This window comes from Biomphalaria glabrata, chromosome 8 (assembly GCF_947242115.1).
Source record: "Biomphalaria glabrata chromosome 8, xgBioGlab47.1, whole genome shotgun sequence".
Taxonomy (NCBI): Eukaryota; Metazoa; Mollusca; class Gastropoda; family Planorbidae; genus Biomphalaria; species Biomphalaria glabrata.
Genome location: NC_074718.1, coordinates 26,866,176 through 26,883,767, shown reverse-complemented (window position 1 = coordinate 26,883,767; position 17,592 = coordinate 26,866,176). Strand labels below are relative to the sequence as shown.

Here is a 17,592-nt window from a genome sequence, read left to right as displayed (position 1 = left end):
ACAAAAAATCTTTGGAGTTGTTTTTTTTTTTTATAAATTCAAAACCCCATTTAGCTACGGTCATAGATTTTGGTAACAGTAGTTTGCATTAGAATCATACTGAAGATAGAGGATTTCCACCTCGAAACGCTCTGTAGGGGGATTTTAAACTCAAAACCATCTGTAGGGGTTTTAAACTTTTAAAAAAAGCTATCTGTAGGAGAGGGGTTTAAACTCAAAAACCCCAATCGGCTTGGCTTCGCTCAAATAATTTTAGTGTGTAATTTGCTTTTTTAGCGGCCCCCGTAAGGGGAAAAAGCCGCTATTAGGTTTGTGCAAAATGTCCGTCTGTCCATCTGTCCGTCTGTCCGTCTGTCACACTCAGATCTCGAAAACTAGAAGAGATATGAAAAATATTATTTCATCATTAAATCCGGCTTGAAAAGTTTAGGTGCAACGGCTACTTTTGGTTTTCTAAAAGCAAACCGTTTAATTTATAAAATTAATTATGCAAGCGATTTTTTCATAAAAATACACCAATTCTAAAACAATTACGTAAATGTAAGGGAGGCAATGTTACAATATGCTAACAAAGATGGACAAATTTTGTGTATTTTCAGTATCCCTAAGTCAAATATATTTTTAAAATGTACAGGAAATGTTTACAACAAATACAAATAATAGTTAAAGACGTTTTTTCTGGTCAACTTGCTGCTAAAATTAAAAGAAAACATTTCTGTTTGTTTATAAAGGCTAATAATGCACTTTGTATGTAAATATCACGCACATTTTTTTAAATGGACTTTTTATGCAGCGATTTTCGTGCAGTAGCGTAACGTCGCAACATGATCAGGTGCTAAACCAATTCCTTAAACTTTTTTAAAAAATCAGATTTTATTTATTTTTTGTTTAGTGCCCCCATCCGAATAAAAGAAGCTTATTTTTGTGCGTTTTGTCTGTTGGTCGGTCTGTCCGTCACGATTAGATTTAAAAAACTAGAACTCTAAAAGCTATTGAAAATCTGATTTACCCTTTAATGTTCCTCCCATAACATCTCAATAGTTTTAAGTATCTAAAATTGATTGTTCCGGATTTTTTTGTGCAAAACTAATCAACGCCAACAAATGTTTGTTTGCTCTTCTAACTTATATTACATTCAATTTCCATGCTTAAACGTTGCAAAAACACATTATCAATAATATGTTGTTCCGTTTTTTATGTAAATAGCATATTAATGCTAAATCATAATCTCTATACTGACTTATATTTCATTAAGTGTAAAAATGTTCCGGATATTGTTTTATAAAACATGAATTATGCCTAATGATTGTTTGAAATCGCATAAGGCTTTTAAAAAAAGTAATTTACTAGAATTGATTACTGAAAATTACTTTTTAGACATTTAATTTTCTTGTAAAACATAACATAGAAGTTTTGTAATCGATAAAGAAAGTTCCGGATTTTGTTTCTTACAAATCGTCGCCAGAAATTTCTGAATTTATTTAAAAATCTACTAACGCCAAATAATTGTTTGAACTCCCTCTTCTAATTAATAAACAAATAATCTTCTCATTTACGAAATAATGTTTTTACGGATTTTTATGAAAAATATTTTAACTCACTACTCTCTTACAGTACATTTAACTTTCTACCTAAAACATTAAAAAATCTAATTATCGTTAATATTATGTTCCGATTTTTAAGGAAAACAGAATCCAAACACCAAAGTAAGGTATGAAAATCTCTCCACGTGGCTGTAGTACATCTAATTTTTATACGAGACCATCCAAAAAATTTAATTAACGGTATTACATTTATCTGATATTCTCTTTTTCTTTTACTATTTATACAAACATCCGGAACAATCTATTATATAAACTTTTCAATTGTGTTCATACCTAAAAATTATTGCGATGTTTTAAAACGTCAAATAAAGGTTAATCAATTTTTAATAACTTTTAGTTTTTTTTTTTTATATCAAGATAACGGACAGACCGACTGACAGACAAAACGCAAAAACAATGTGGCTTTGATCCTTTTTAAATAATATCTATTAGAACTCAGTGCACCAATGTCTATGAACCCTCGTTAAATATCTCGTGTAAATAAAGACATTTTTTTTTTTATGGTACCGGTACTAGCCTATTGTGAGGTAATGGAGTTTTTTTTCTTTGACGTCATATGAATGGACTCTTTAAATGTAATGTTAAAAGAACGCACTCGGTGCACCAATGTCTATTAACCCTCGAAAAAATTGCTTGTATTAATGAAAACATATTTTAGTCTAACTAAGCCGTGTGACGTAGTGTTTTTTTTCCTTTGACGTCACATGGAATGAATTCTTTAAATGAAATGCTAAAAGAACGCACTCGGTGCATTAATGTCTATGAACACTCGAGAAATGGCTCGTGTTGATAAAGGTGATTTTTAGTCTAGCTAGGCGTTGTGACGTAGTGTTTTTTTTCCTTTGACGTCATATGGAATGAATTCTTGTAATGAAATGCTAAAAGAACGCACTCGGTGCACCAATGTCTATGAACACTCGATAAAAGGCTCGTAATGATGAAGGCGATTTTTATTCTAGCTAGGCCGTGTGACGTAGTGTTTTTTTTTCCTTTGACGTCATATGGAATGAATTCTTTAAATGAAATGCTTAAAGAACGCACTCGGTGCACCAATGTCTATGAACACTCGATAAAAGGCTCGTAATGATGAAGGCGATTTTTATTCTAGCTAGGCCGTGTGACGTAGTGTTTTTTTTTCCTTTGACGTCATATGGAATGAATTCTTTAAATGAAATGCTTAAAGAACGCACTCGGTGCACCAAAGTCTATGAACACTCGATAAATGGCTCTTATAGATGAAGGCGATTTTTAGTCTAGCTAGGCCGTTTGACGTAGTGTTTTTTTTCCCTCTGACGTTATATGGAATTAATTCTTCAAATGAAATGAAAAAAGAACTCGGTATAGTAATGTTTATTAAGCCTCGTTATGTGACTCGCGTTTAAAAAAGGAATGATATCTTGATTTAGATCTAATCTAGATTTTTTAAACTAGATCTAGATTTTTATTACAGTATATCTAGATCTGGATTTATATTCTAATTAAAATTATTTTAGAGTCTAGATCTAGAATTTCTAGATCTAGTTTAGACTAAAATAGACTAGATTAAGATGTAGAATTTCAATTTCTAAACTTAAAGTGTAAAAAAAAAGTGTAGATTTTCATTTCCAAACGTTTTGATCAATATTGTAATGTTTTAATATACTAAAACTAATCTACTATTTTTTTATTAAATTTAAATTTACGGCAAATGAATCTTTGAAACATTATTACTTTTGACCATCGGATGGCTGCCTGGTCGTGCGGTTTGCGCGCTGGACTGTCGTTCAGATTTATGGATGGCCCAGGGTTCAAACCCTGCCCGCTCCCATCCCCCGTCGTCCTGCGGGAGGTTTGGACTAGGAAGTAATTATCTTCAACTCTGAAGGAACATCCGAAACGTGTAAAACATTTTACATCAAAATTAAATCACCTCTTGAATATTATTTGCGAATATGCAGATCCGACAGGGATCCGACTTCGACGGGGGCCGCCTCGGAGTTTGTGTAACACAAACTCTCTTTGTAATCTTGTTTATATTAAAGAGGTATTTTTTAAGCATCCAACCCCGCTGAAAGGGGTTTAAACTCAAAACTCCTTTTGGCAACTCTTATAGCTTTTTGAGTGCGTAATTTGCTTTTATTTTATATTGAAGAGTTATTTTTTTAGCTTCAAACTCCACTGGAGGGGAGTTTAAACTCAAAACCCCTTTTACACTCATAGAATTTTGAGTGTATAATTTGCTTAGTTTTTAATTTTAAAGACGTATTTTTTTACCTTCAAACCCCGCTGAAAGGGGTTTAAACTCAAAACTGAGTCGAAACCCATTTACCTACGCTCATACATTTTGAGTAAGTAATTTTCTTTTTGTTATATTGACGAGGTCTTTTTTAGCTTCAAACCCTATTGATAAAGGGGGGGGGGGGGTTAAACTCAAAACCCTTTGGCTACGCTCATAGAATTTTGAGTGTGTAATTTGCTTTTTTTTAATATTGAATAGAAGGTTATAAAATCAAAATCTTCCTGAACTGTGCTCTTGGAATTTGGGGATTGTCGTTTGCTTTTTTTTTTTTTGTTTTTGTTTTTAGAAGAGAGGGATTTAACTGCAAAAATCCCTGGTAGGGGGTTTTAAACTCAAAACTACCTGATATGGGTTTTAAACTCAAAATCCCCAGGTAGGGGTTTTAAACTCAAAAACCCCTGATAACTCAAACCCCCTGGTAGGGGTTTTAAACTCAAAAACCCTTGGCTGCGCTGGGGCAAGTGATGGTATAGTATTAAAATGTCACCCAAAATAAACAAAATGAAAGCAAAAAAATCAATTACTGAATTCCGACAGGGGGGGGGATTTCATTTCTGGGGGAGTGTAAGGGAACTCGGGTGAGTTCCTTACTACACTTACATATGGCTCGATAATCTAGGGTATGATTCTCAATTACACTTGTCAATACTTGCTTAACTCAAATACAAACACTTAGTATACATCAACTCTAACTCCTTATATTCATGAATATCGATAATCCTTTAATACTTAATAGAGCACACAATTATATCACTCTTATGAAATACACAAAACACCAGCACCCTACTCAGACCAGGTCAGCTCTCCAACTGCTTGACTGACCTCTAGAAACCTAATTGTCCCCCCCTTGAAAATCCCGTGATAAAAACAATTCACACACCAACTAATAAAATAAACAAACACACACACAATCTCACATCTTACACACCCACGCTCTTGACATCTCCCCCTTACTTCCCCTAGATTTTCCCTGAAAATCTAAGTCTATATTATGTACACTAAAAAAAATTAATTAATGACATTGATTGTTGAAGTACAACATGGTAAAAAGATACTACTTAAAATTACACAGTACATCTTACTATGTTTGCACCAGTAATTTGTTTCAATTCAACAAACTACATCCATGAGTTTAAGTATGAAATAATTAATACGATACTGCTATGCATCAACATTAATAAAATACATGAATTATCTTTCCATTACCAAAAAAACAAGTTCATCAATAATAATGCATATGTAATAATAAAACTAATAATATAACTAAACTAATCTTCATCTGTTCCACTTGTCCAGTTCCTTCTCTTGTGACGTCAGGTTACAATGTAGGCTACTGTTTATTGTTTGTGAATATAGAGCTTAAGACTTGACTTCCGATGCTTCTCAATACTGGATGAGACGACGCGTCTTGTGCAAAGTACAATTAAAACACAAAGAGATGAACAGTTCAGTCCATATCATTTAGCAATAATAATACTAGTAGTAGTAGTAGTAATAGTAGTAAATTCTCTGACGAGACGATCATAGTTGAAAAAGTTCAACGTACATACTGGATTGCTGAGACGTGCACAGTCTGAAAACGTTACAATACCAGGTATGCTTCTGACAGAAACAATAATGTGAGTTCAAACTGTCAGCCTAGACAATGGGTCAGCCCAAAAGTTGTCTGTACCTTTTATGTGCTGTATTTCGAAGTCAAAGTCCATAAGGTATAATATCCATCTAGCAATGCGAGCATTGGTGGTTGCAGACTTGAGATACTTGAGATTCAGGTGATCAGTCCAAACAATGAATTTACGTGAATACAAGAAGTGTTCCAACTTCTTAATTCCCCATGTTAATGCTAACAATTCACGCTCCATTATGCTGTATTTACATTCACGTGGGAGTAATTTTCTGCTGAGGAAACGGACAGGATGCAATTTGTTTCCCACGTACTGTAGAGCAGCAACTGCAACAGCCTTGTCCGAAGCATCACACTGTAGATAAAAACATTTATCCGGATCAGGCAACATTAAAATGGGGTGAGAAGTCAAGTATCTTTGTATACGCTCCAATGCAACCTCCCCCTCCACAGTCTTAGCAACTTTAGAAGGGTGCCCTTTTTTAAGAATTTTAGTAAAGGGAGACAACAAGCTTGAAAAGTTTGGAATGAAGGAGCGATAATAATTGAGCAGACCTAATAATGATCGGGTTTCCTTCTTTGTTTTAGGGTACCGTAGCTGCAGAATCTTACTGACATTAGAATTTTCAGGCTGAAGAAAGCCTTGGCCAATCTTATGGCCTAGGAATGTAATAGTTTGGAACCCAATGAGTAACTTGTTAGGCTTAACAGTAAGATTGAATTCTCCTAACCTCTCAAGCACCTGTCTCAACGAGAGCATGTGACTCTGCCAATCAGTGTTGTACACACAAAGATCATCAAAATAACAAACTACTTGTTCTAAACCTTTTAGCACTCTACGCATTGTTCTGTTAAAGAAACTAGGACTGTTTTTTAAACCAAATGGGAGATATTTGAATTGATAGTGTGCATTGGGTACTTACAACGCTGTGTACTGCTTACTACTCTCTTCTAATGGCACCTGCCAGTAACCTTTCGTTAGGTCTAATTTACTAGAATATTTAGCTTTCCTTAGTGTGATAAATAGTTCTTCTTGATCTGGTATGACTTCTGCATCAAATTTTGTTATGGAATTTAATTGCCTATAATCAACAACTGGTCTCAAGGTTCCATCTTTCTTTTTGATTAAGATCATAGGAGATGCATAAGGCGATTCACTCTCTTCAATAATATTCATGTTAATCATCGACTCAATTTCTTCTTGTAGCCTTTGTCTCATCGCCATTGGTACATTATAAGGTTTTAAATTGACAGGCTTATCCGATGTTAGAGTTATTTTAAAGGGCTCCACTTTCGCTTTTCCTGGTACATCTGAAATTACGTGTGCGAAGTCTTCAAGGAGTTTTTCAATTTCATTTTTCTGAGTTTGGTTTAAGTCTTTATTAATGGTTATTGCCCTTTGGTTTATTTCTCCATTTCCATGGATCATTTCCGGTAGTTTTAATTCTTCTATTTCATTATCAATGATTTGCCCTGTTTCATCATGGTCATATTCATCAATGACTCCAATAAATGCAGCAGACAAAATGTTACTCTTACAGCTACTGTTGGCAACATTGTTACTTGATGCTTCAACTGGGGTGTAATATTTGATTAATCTGTTTACATGAAATATCTTTGATTTGTTTCCTTTCTTTACTATGTAATTTAAGTCTGATAACCTCTTTTCTATCTTGTACGGGCCTTCCCAATATAATTTGAGCTTATCTCCCTTTTTTGGTTTCAACACTAATACCATTTCTCCTGTATCAAAACTTTTTTTTACAGTGTTTCTATCATATAGTCGTTTTTAGCGGCCCCCGTAAGGGGAAAAAGCCGCTATTAGGTTTGTGCAAAATGTCCGTCTGTCCGTCTGTCCGTCTGTCCGTCTGTCACACTCAGATCTCGAAAACTAGAAGAGATATGAAAAATATTATTTCATCATTAAATCCGGCTTGAAAAGTTTAGGTGCAACGGCTACTTTTGGTTTTCTAAAAGCAAACCGTTTAATTTATAAAATTAATTATGCAAGCGATTTTTTCATAAAAATACACCTATTCTAAAACAATTACGTAAATGTAAGGGAGGCAATGTTACAATATGCTAACAAAGATGGACAATTTTTGTGTATTTTCAGTATCACTAAGTCAAATATATTTTTAAAATGTACAGGAAATGTTTACAACAAATACAAATAATAGTTAAAGACGTTTTTTCTGGTCAACTAGCTGCTAAAATTAAAAGAAAACATTTCTGTTTGTTTATAAAGGCTAATAATGCACTTTGTATGTAAATATCACGCACATTTTTTTAAATGGACTTTTTATGCAGCGATTTTCGTGCAGTAGCGTAACGTCGCAACATGATCAGGTGCTAAACCAATTCCTTAAACTTTTTTTTAAAAATCAGATTTTATTTATTTTTTGTTTAGTGCCCCCATCCGAATAAAAGAAGATTATTTTTGTGCGCTTTGTCTGTTGGTCGGTCTGTCCGTCACGATTAGATTTAAAAAACTAGAACTCTAAAAGCTATTCAAAATCTGATTTACCCTTTAATGTTCCTCCCATAACATCTCAATAGTTTTAAGTATCTAAAATTGATTGTTCCGGATTTTTTTGTGCAAAACTAATCAACGCCAACAAATGTTTGTTTGCTCTTCTAACTTATATTACATTCAATTTCCATGCTTAAACGTTGCAAAAACACATTATCAATAATATGTTGTTCCGTTTTTTATGTAAATAGCATATTAATGCTAAATCATAATCTCTATACTGACTTATATTTCATTAAGTGTAAAAATGTTCCGGATATTGTTTTATAAAACATGAATTATGCCTAATGATTGTTTGAAATCGCATAAGGCTTTTAAAAAAAGTAATTTACTAGAATTGATTACTGAAAATTACTTTTTATACATTTAATTTTCTTGTAAAACATAACATAGAAGTTTTGTAATCGATAAAGAAAGTTACGGATTTTGTTTCTTACAAATCGTCGCCAGAAATTTCCGAATTTATTTAAAAATCTACTAACGCCAAATAATTGTTTGAACTCCCTCTTCTAATTAATAAACAAATAATCTTCTCATTTACGAAATAATGTTTTTACGGATTTTTATGAAAAATATTTTAACTCACTACTCTCTTACAGTACATTTAACTTTCTACCTAAAACATTAAAAAATCTAATTATCGTTAATATTATGTTCCGATTTTTAAGGAAAACAGAATCCAAACACCAAAGTAAGGTATGAAAATCTCTCCACGTGGCTGTAGTACATGTAATTTTTATACGAGACCATCCAAAAAATTTAATTAACGGTATTACATTTATCTGAAATTCTCTTTTTCTTTTACTATTTATACAAACATCCGGAACAATCTATTATATAAACTTTTCAATTGTGTTCATACCTAAAAATTATTGCGATGTTTTGAAACGTAAAATAAAGGTTAATCAATTTTTAATAACTTTTAGTTGTTTTTTTTTATATCAAGATAACGGACAGACCGACTGACAGACAAAACGCAAAAACAATGTGGCTTTGATCCTTTTAAAATAATATCTATTAGAATTCAGTGCACCAATGTCTATGAACCCTCGTTAAATATTTCGTGTAAATAAAGACATTTTTTTTTATGGTACCGGTACTAGCCTATTGTGAGATAATGGAATTTTTTTTCTTTGACGTCATATGAATGGACTCTTTAAATGTAATGTTAAAAGAACGCACTCGGTGCACCAATGTCTATTAACCCTCGAAAAAATTGCTTGTATTAATGAAAACATATTTTAGTCTAACTAAGCCGTGTGACGTAGTGTTTTTTTTTCCTTTGACGTCACATGGAATGAATCCTTTAAATGAAATGCTAAAAGAACGCACTCGGTGCACCAATGTCTATGAACACTCGAGAAATGGCTCGTGTTGATAAAGGTGATTTTTAGTCTAGCTAGGCCTTGTGACGTAGTGTTTTTTTTTCCTTTGACGTCATATGGAATGAATTCTTTAAATGAAATGCTAAAAGAACGCACTCGGTGCACCAATGTCTATGAACACTCGATAAAAGGCTCGTAATGATGAAGGCGATTTTTATTCTAGCTAGGCCGTGTGACGTAGTGTTTTTTTTTTCCTTTGACGTCATATGGAATGAATTCTTTAAATGAAATGCTTAAAGAACGCACTCGGTGCACCAGAGTCTATGAACACTCGATAAATGGCTCTTATAGATGAAGGCGATTTTTAGTCTAGCTAGGCCGTGTGACGTAGTGTTTTTTTTTTCCCTCTGACGTTATATGGAATTAATTCTTCAAATGAAATGAAAAAAGAACTCGGTATAGTAATGTTTATTAAGCCTCGTTATGTGACTCGCGTTTAAAAAAGGAATGATATCTTGATTTAGATCTAATCTAGATTTTTTAAACTAGATCTAGATTTTTATTACAGTATATCTAGATCTGGATTTATATTCTAATTAAAATTATTTTAGAGTCTAGATCTAGAATTTCTAGATCTAGTTTAGACTAAAATAGACTAGATTAAGATGTAGAATTTCAATTTCTAAACTTAAAGTGTAAAAAAAAAGTGTAGATTTTCATTTCCAAACGTTTTGATCAATATTGTAATGTTTTATTATACTAAAACTAATCTACTATTTTTTTTATTAAATTTAAATTTACGGCAAATGAATCTTTGAAACATTATTACTTTTGACCATCGGATGGCTGCCTGGTCGTGCGGTTTGCGCGCTGGACTGTCGTTCAGATTTATAGATGGCCCAGGGTTCAAACCCTGCCCGCTCCCATCCCCCGTCGTCCTGCGGGAGGTTTGGACTAGGAAGTAATTATCTTCAACTCTGAAGGAACATCCGAAACGTGTAAAACATTTTACATCAAAATTAAATCACCTCTTGAATATTATTTGAGAATATGCAGATCCGACAGGGATCCGACTTCGACGGGGGCCGCCTCTGAGTTTGTGTAACACAAACTCTCTTTGTAATCTTGTTGTTCTTGCCTCGCTATGTCTTCATTATCACATGCAATCTTAGCTGTGCTTTGTAGTCTTTCTTTTAATTCCTCAAGATATTCAAACTAGTTAGTGTAATTAGTGTCAACTTCTTTTTCTTTGGTCATAATTTTCTTCGAAATTGCCATTGGTCCTCTAATTTTTCTTCCAAATACAAGTTCGTAGGGTGAAAATCCTGTTGTATCGTTGGGCAGTTCTCTTATAGCGAATAATGCCGAGGCTAAGTATTTGTCCCAATCTTTAGATCGTTCAGAACACAGCTTTCTTAATATGCTCTTAAGTGAACCATGTAGGCGTTCTACGCATCCATTCGAGGCCGGGTGGTATAGCGAGGACTTGATTATCTTCACATTGAAGAATTTACAGACTTCTGTGTATAAATCTGAACCATATTGAGAACCATTGTCAGAGAGAATGGCCTCTGGAAAACCTATCCTAGTGCAGACCGAATATAAAGCTTCTATCACAGTAGTTGTCTCTATGTTTCTCAACGGTACAGCTTCAGGCCATCTGGAGAATGTGTCTATCATAGTTAGGATGTATCTATATTTACTTTCTGTCATAGGAAGAGGTCCAACCAGATCTATGGCGATTTTTTTAAAGGGTACACCTTGTCTGTCCATCTTCCCCAGCACTGCTTTACCAGCTCTCCCTGGAACTTTTGCTCTCTGACATGGGTCGCAGCACCTTACCAACTGCTTTACATCTTTGTCGACCCCTGGCCAATAAAATTCAGAGTAGATACGAAGTTTTGTTTTCTTTACAGACATATGCCCTGCCAGTGGTGAGCTGTGGGCGTTTTCCAGTATTAATTTACGTCTGCACTTAGGAACAACTAAAAGATCTTTAACTACTTGAGGTTCTGTAAGGGACGTAACTCTCTTGTAAAGCAAGCTCTTCTTCCTGACAAACATAATACTTGCTTCTTTAGTCACTTGTGTTGTTTGCTCGTTGCATTTTCTCCATAGTGGTGCCAGAGTTTCATCTTCTTGTTGTTCCTTCTCTAGACTCCCTTCTATACTTGTTCCTATGATTGGCGTCTTTACTTGAGTTTCTTCCCTTTCTTTGTCCTTCATTCCTCTAGTCTCTACGGCTGACACAAACAGGCCTTTCACATTGCCTATTAACACATCAGCGACCGGCTCAGGAAATAGCACGACGATGAATTCTCCTTTCAGGTAAGGTGTGTCAAGCATTGCCTTTGCGGTTTTGTATATAAATACTTGTCCGTCTGCTAAGCACAAAGAGCATTTCTCTGGCAAAATATCTTTTTCATTGACAAGTGTCTCTCTTACGGCGATAACGCTACAGCCGCTGTCTCTCATGATCGACGCCTTTCTTCCATTCAGCTTTCCTTCTTCTATGTTTAGTGATCCAATAGACTTGTCGTTCATAATGAAGTTACCCACACTTTCTGGATTATGGTAGATCAGATTGCAAGTCCCTTGTCTATCAGGCAATTGCACCACGGCACATTCGGCTTGATTGGAGTAGTTCCTTCTTGTCTCATTCCTATACCTTCCTTGGTTATTCTGGTACATTCCATTTCCATAGTTGTTTCTTCTGTTGTTAACTTGGTTGCTAAATGTGTAATGTGGCCTATTCCATCGCCCTCTTGCTCTGTTGTAAGAATTGCTATAGCGGGGTCTGACGAAATTTCTTTTGGGCTCATTGTATTCAATGTTTGGCCTGATATAGTTTGCGCTGCTAGGGCTGGTTTGGTAGCGGTAATTTTGCCTATTCAAATCTCTTCTGTCACTCACTGCGTTGGCCTGATAAATTCTCGATTTCTTGAAAATGCTTTTACTGGCGAAGATTATCTTTCTGTTCTCCAACAAATCAACTAGCTTGTCCAACGACTCAGGTTCTTTATCTAGGATCTCTTCTCTTACCTCCTCGTTTAGGGCACTGAGTATAGAGTCTTTCAATATTAACTCCTCCAGCTGATCAAAGTTCCTTTCTATTTTCGCCGCCTCGCACCACTGTCGGAAGTTCTTTTGTAATGCCACAAAAAATTCTCTTGGGCCATCTTCAATTGGGACAGTCTCATGCCATCTTTTCCTGCAGGCTTCCTCCGTCATTCCCACATAGTCTAGGAGCTCTTTTTTTTATCTTCTCGTAGTCAGTGCAGTCCACTAATTTTCTCTGTGTCAGGAATTGCCTTAGTTTAGGTGTTATTTTCTCCTGCAGCTGTGCCACCCAGTCTTCTTCTAGAACCTTGTCTCTCCTAGCTGCCATCTCGAACATGTCGAGGTAACAAAGTAGATCTTCGGTTGTCATGGCAGGGAAACCTTTACTCAGTCTTGGTCTCTGGGCCGTGACTCCGGTTGTCGCGCTTGATTGTGTTTTATTTTTTTCCTGGGCAATTAGTAAGTCAAGTTTTTTCATTTCTCTTTCGTGTTCCCTTTCTTTCTCTTTCTCCTGTCTTTCTTTCTCTTTCTCCTGTCTTTCTTTCTCTTTCTCCTGTCTTTCTTTGTCTTTCTCCTGTCTTTCTTTCTCTTTCTCCTGTCTATCTTTCTCTTTTTCCTCCAATTCCAGTTCCTTTAATCTTATCATCTGTTGCAGCTTGGACATTTCTCTTTCCTCCACCCTCTCAGATCTTTCTCTTCTCTGTTTCTCTGCCTCACTCTCCTTTTCCATGTTTTACTTTCTATTCCTTATAATACACAGCACTCAGTACGTTTGCTACACTAAGTTTTACAGAAAATTTTTAAATAACAGTCCTAGTATTTCTTTTACCTTAAATTACTACCTCAAGAATAATTATAGTGTTCTATTATACATACAATAAGAAAATAAAATCAATCCTAATTTTGCAGAATATTTTTAGTTATACAATAGATTAGGCAAGTAAATGATCAAGACAGAAAAATACAAATTGAAATAATAATCAGATTATTAGATTCAGATAGGAAGTTAGAATACTTTGATTTAAAGACTCTTGCTTTTTAAATTAGCAACGATAAAATCAGAATGAAATGACTGAAGCCTTAAATTGAGAGGCTAGTATGACAGCAAAGAAAAAAAAAAGCAGGAAAATATATGATAGTCAAATTGAAACAAATTATAATAGAAGCAAGAAAATAGAGACTAGAAAGTGGAGGGTTCAGCTACACGAGAGGTAAAACAAATCACTTAACTTCCACTCCCTGCACGTGATCCAACCTGTCCTCGTGATGCAACTTCGGGCTGTCGCTGTCCTCTCTGTACTGGTACTTCAAACCACCGCCGTTCCTCAGGCCAAATCAAGGGGCATAACACATGAGGAAAAATGTTTTAAAATAGAATGAGTGTCAAATTAACAACAATATAACATGTAGAACAATATTTGTAAGTTTAAGTACATCAATAACATGAGGAAAATGTTTTAAAATAGAATGAGTGTCAAGTTAACAACAATATAACATGTAGAACAATATTTGTAAGTTTAAGTACATCAATAACAATTTATAACTGCTCTACTTATACAATTTATGCGACGAGAGGTCCTGGTTTTCTTTCACAAGAGCCCCCAACTGTAAGGGAACTCGGGTGAGTTCCTTACTACATACATATGGCTCGATAATCTAGGGTATGATTCTCAATTACACTTGTCAATACTTGCTTAACTCAAAAACGAACACTTAGTATACATCAACTCTAACTCCTTATATTCATGAATATCGATAATCCTTTAATACTTAATAGAGCACACAATTATATCACTCTTATGAAATACACAAAACACCAGCACCCTACTCAGACCAGGTCAGCTCTCCAACTGCTTGACTGACCTCTAGAAACCTAATTGTCCCCCCCTTGAAAATCCCGTGATAAAAACAATTCACACACCAACTAATAAAATAAACAAACACACACACAATCTCACATCTTACACACCCACGCTCTTGACAGGGAGGGGGTTGAACCATGGTCTACAGTAATCTCTAACCTAATATATATGTTGTCACAATAAAATATATGTCCACAGTCAGTCTACTATATTGCGTTCCTAAACTAAACTAAGTGTCTAACATTACATTTATTTAAGAAAGCTACAAAAAAATGTTGAAAATCAGATTTTCCAGTTTGTGAGATCTCAACGTGACAGACGGATGGACAGACAACTAATTGCAACATTTCCCTTTTCAGATATGACGTAAAGCAAGAGACATGTTTGGAATTTGATGTTTCGACACAAACCTCTCTGTGTGTTTCAGTCTAGACAATACCGACTCAATAATTCACACTTTGGGAAAATGCTTTTGAAAATGAAGAACCATACATAGATCTAGAAGCATACACCTCCACAGGGTATGAATTATTCATCTTAATATAGTGAAAAGAGCAACTTTAGGCTTATCCCTGACCGAAGTCTGACACGTCTGTCCCTAGTGGTAACTAATGAAGTTCAAGTCTTGGTTATTGTTATTGTCTCACATAGTACAGTCATGGAACTATACTAATGGAACACCAGCTTCGAGTTTTTTACAAAGACAAAGAGAGTCGAAGTGCCGTCGCGCATCTTTTTTCGCGCACCATACCATTTTGAAAAATCGATGAGGATGCCAAAGAAGAAATTTACTCCGAGAGCCACTTGGATTGACCTTCATTGAGAGTAAAACTTCCCCACACTATATTTTATTAGATCTGTACAAACTTTATCCATTTTCTGACTATCTGATAAAATAGATACAATTTCCCTGAATAAGAGATCGTCACAAAAGTTATTTTTTTCGATCACCCTATAAAATGCCACTTATTTTCCAAAAAATAGAATCTAAATTCCGAAAATACAATCTTTCAGTGTTTCTGTGTTTGGTTTATTTACACTAAATCTGGATATAGACATGTCTACCGTTCCGCTAAATGCGTATTTGTTACGATATACTAAATTGCACGAAATAAAAATAGGAGGCCTAATACAGTTTTGACACTCCAAGCTACGCATTTCTAATCGTTTTTTATATTATCGAAAGGACTAGGCTATAGGCATACATGTCTCGTGGGAAACAAAGAAAAAGTTAATCTTGATATATATAATATTGTAGCCTAAATAAAATGACAAAAAAAAAAACTATAGCCTAATCTAAAATGAAATAGATCTAGAGCTAGATTTTCTTGGACGAATGATATAAAATAAGTATAAATAATAAGTCATATAGGCCTAAATCTGATAGATCTAAAACAAATACTGATAGAGTCATTCATTAATTAATTATTAGAATTACTTGACTACCAACTGGGTATTTTTATTGCCAAAATACAATGTATTTTATGTGCATTTATTAAAAACAACAACCAAAAATTAAGCGTTTGACGCAACTAGATCTAATAGTAGTAATATATTGATTCTAGTTCTAGATCCAGAAAGCTACTTCTCTAATTCAGTTTTCTAGTTAGATCTAGATGTCTAGACCAGTAGATCTAAATCTAGTAAGGGTTTTTGTCATGGAATAGATTTATAAAACTTCAGCCACCTACTGATCACGATATGACAGATAGGCCTACTCTCTCTACTACTAGACTCTACAACTAGTAGATTCTAGATCAAGTTAGTTATTAATAGATCACTACATTTGACTAGATGATTACTAGTAAAATTCAATGTGTACTTCCGACTTTAGCTCAACAAACAAGTCTACTCCAAAGTATAGATCTACTAGTAAAGTCACAAAGTGTAAAGGATCATTATATATTCACATTAAAAAAATTATAGGCCTAAATGAATCGAATAATCAGTCACTAATTTGACTAATCAGTAATCTAAATTGTAGTTTTTTTTAAATGGCAAGTGTTATTGATGACTTCTGACTTGTAAACCAGTTGCAGAGATTCTAGTTTTTATTTTGATGACATGTTACAATATATCAATGATATTTAGATAAACGCAAGTACCTAGTGGAACAGATAGAAGGACCATTTAATATAAGGCAAAGAAGTAAGATGTTTATAATCCATCAAACTCACAGAGGACTAGTGTCATTTGTGACGGCATTTCATGCATTTACAGAAGCTACAAACTATTCTACAAAAATGATAGGGTTGTCTTTGATTCCGAAGACTTATGAGGAATGCTATGTTTCCAGTGGCTACTCAGCCCCAGCTGTGACCTACATATTATGCCACACTGAGCACAGGCGTAACCATTGTCCACCTGTGGTAGAATCAGTTGTTTTTTTCTTTTTGCCGTCTACCCTCGGCAATTAATTTTCATTGGTGTATACCACACCTTTGTAAGTGACCTCCAGCTGTCTCGTTCTGAAGCTGTATTCAACCAGGTGCTCTCTTATTCTATGTCAGTTAAAGCAAGTTGGCACCTAAGCTTGTCTTTAAAGCATTTCTGTGGTACCTCTTTATGTGCATATGACATGTTAGGCAAATAGGTTTTGCCTATCGGAAGGCCATTTCGGAAAGTATAGGTGTTTAAAATGAAACTCCAAACATCTGGACTTCCAGTAACCAAGAAAATAAGCTTAGGATTCAAAGAGACGACACTGGCATTTCAACTAAGTAAAATTAATAGCAACTTTAATTGCAGTCCACCAATCAAGATAAAAAGAAACAAGTGTGGCTTCAATAGCATTGATGATATTTAGTTTACTTTTATCTCATTTACTAGTATTACTATTCATTGACTAAGGTTTTTTATTGTCAAATATGCATAAGTACATGTACTAGTTCCTGCAATTTGATGAAAAATAATAATTAAATTGTGTGTAGTCTATATACAAATGTTTATAAGAGATCACACATTAGCTTAATTTACTTAATTTCAAAACTATGATTTTGTGTTCTAACTCTACTTAAATTATATTTTATATATATATATATATATTTATATTTTATTTTAAGAATGCAAAGTTGGAAATTCTGTTCTGATGAAAAAAAAAAATTAAAATAAAGTAGATGTTTATGGTTTCTTTGTATTTATTTTTTAGTTATTTATTCATTAAAAATTAATTGTTCATTAACATTTACTTGAAGTAAAGATCAAAAACACAAATTCAATACATGATCAGCTCTCAATTCATGCAGATCACAGCCCATCACTTAAATGTATTTACTGTCAATTCTACACACTATTCATTTCAAAATG

General features: G+C 34.3%; 1 protein-coding gene across 3 annotated transcripts in view; it reads left to right on the top strand.

Moving 5' to 3' along the window:
- The window catches only part of LOC106059000 (cholecystokinin receptor type A-like), a 209,728-nt gene that overhangs the window by 51,429 nt on the left and 140,707 nt on the right, over positions 1-17,592 (top strand). The gene's annotated exons all lie outside the window — the stretch shown is intronic.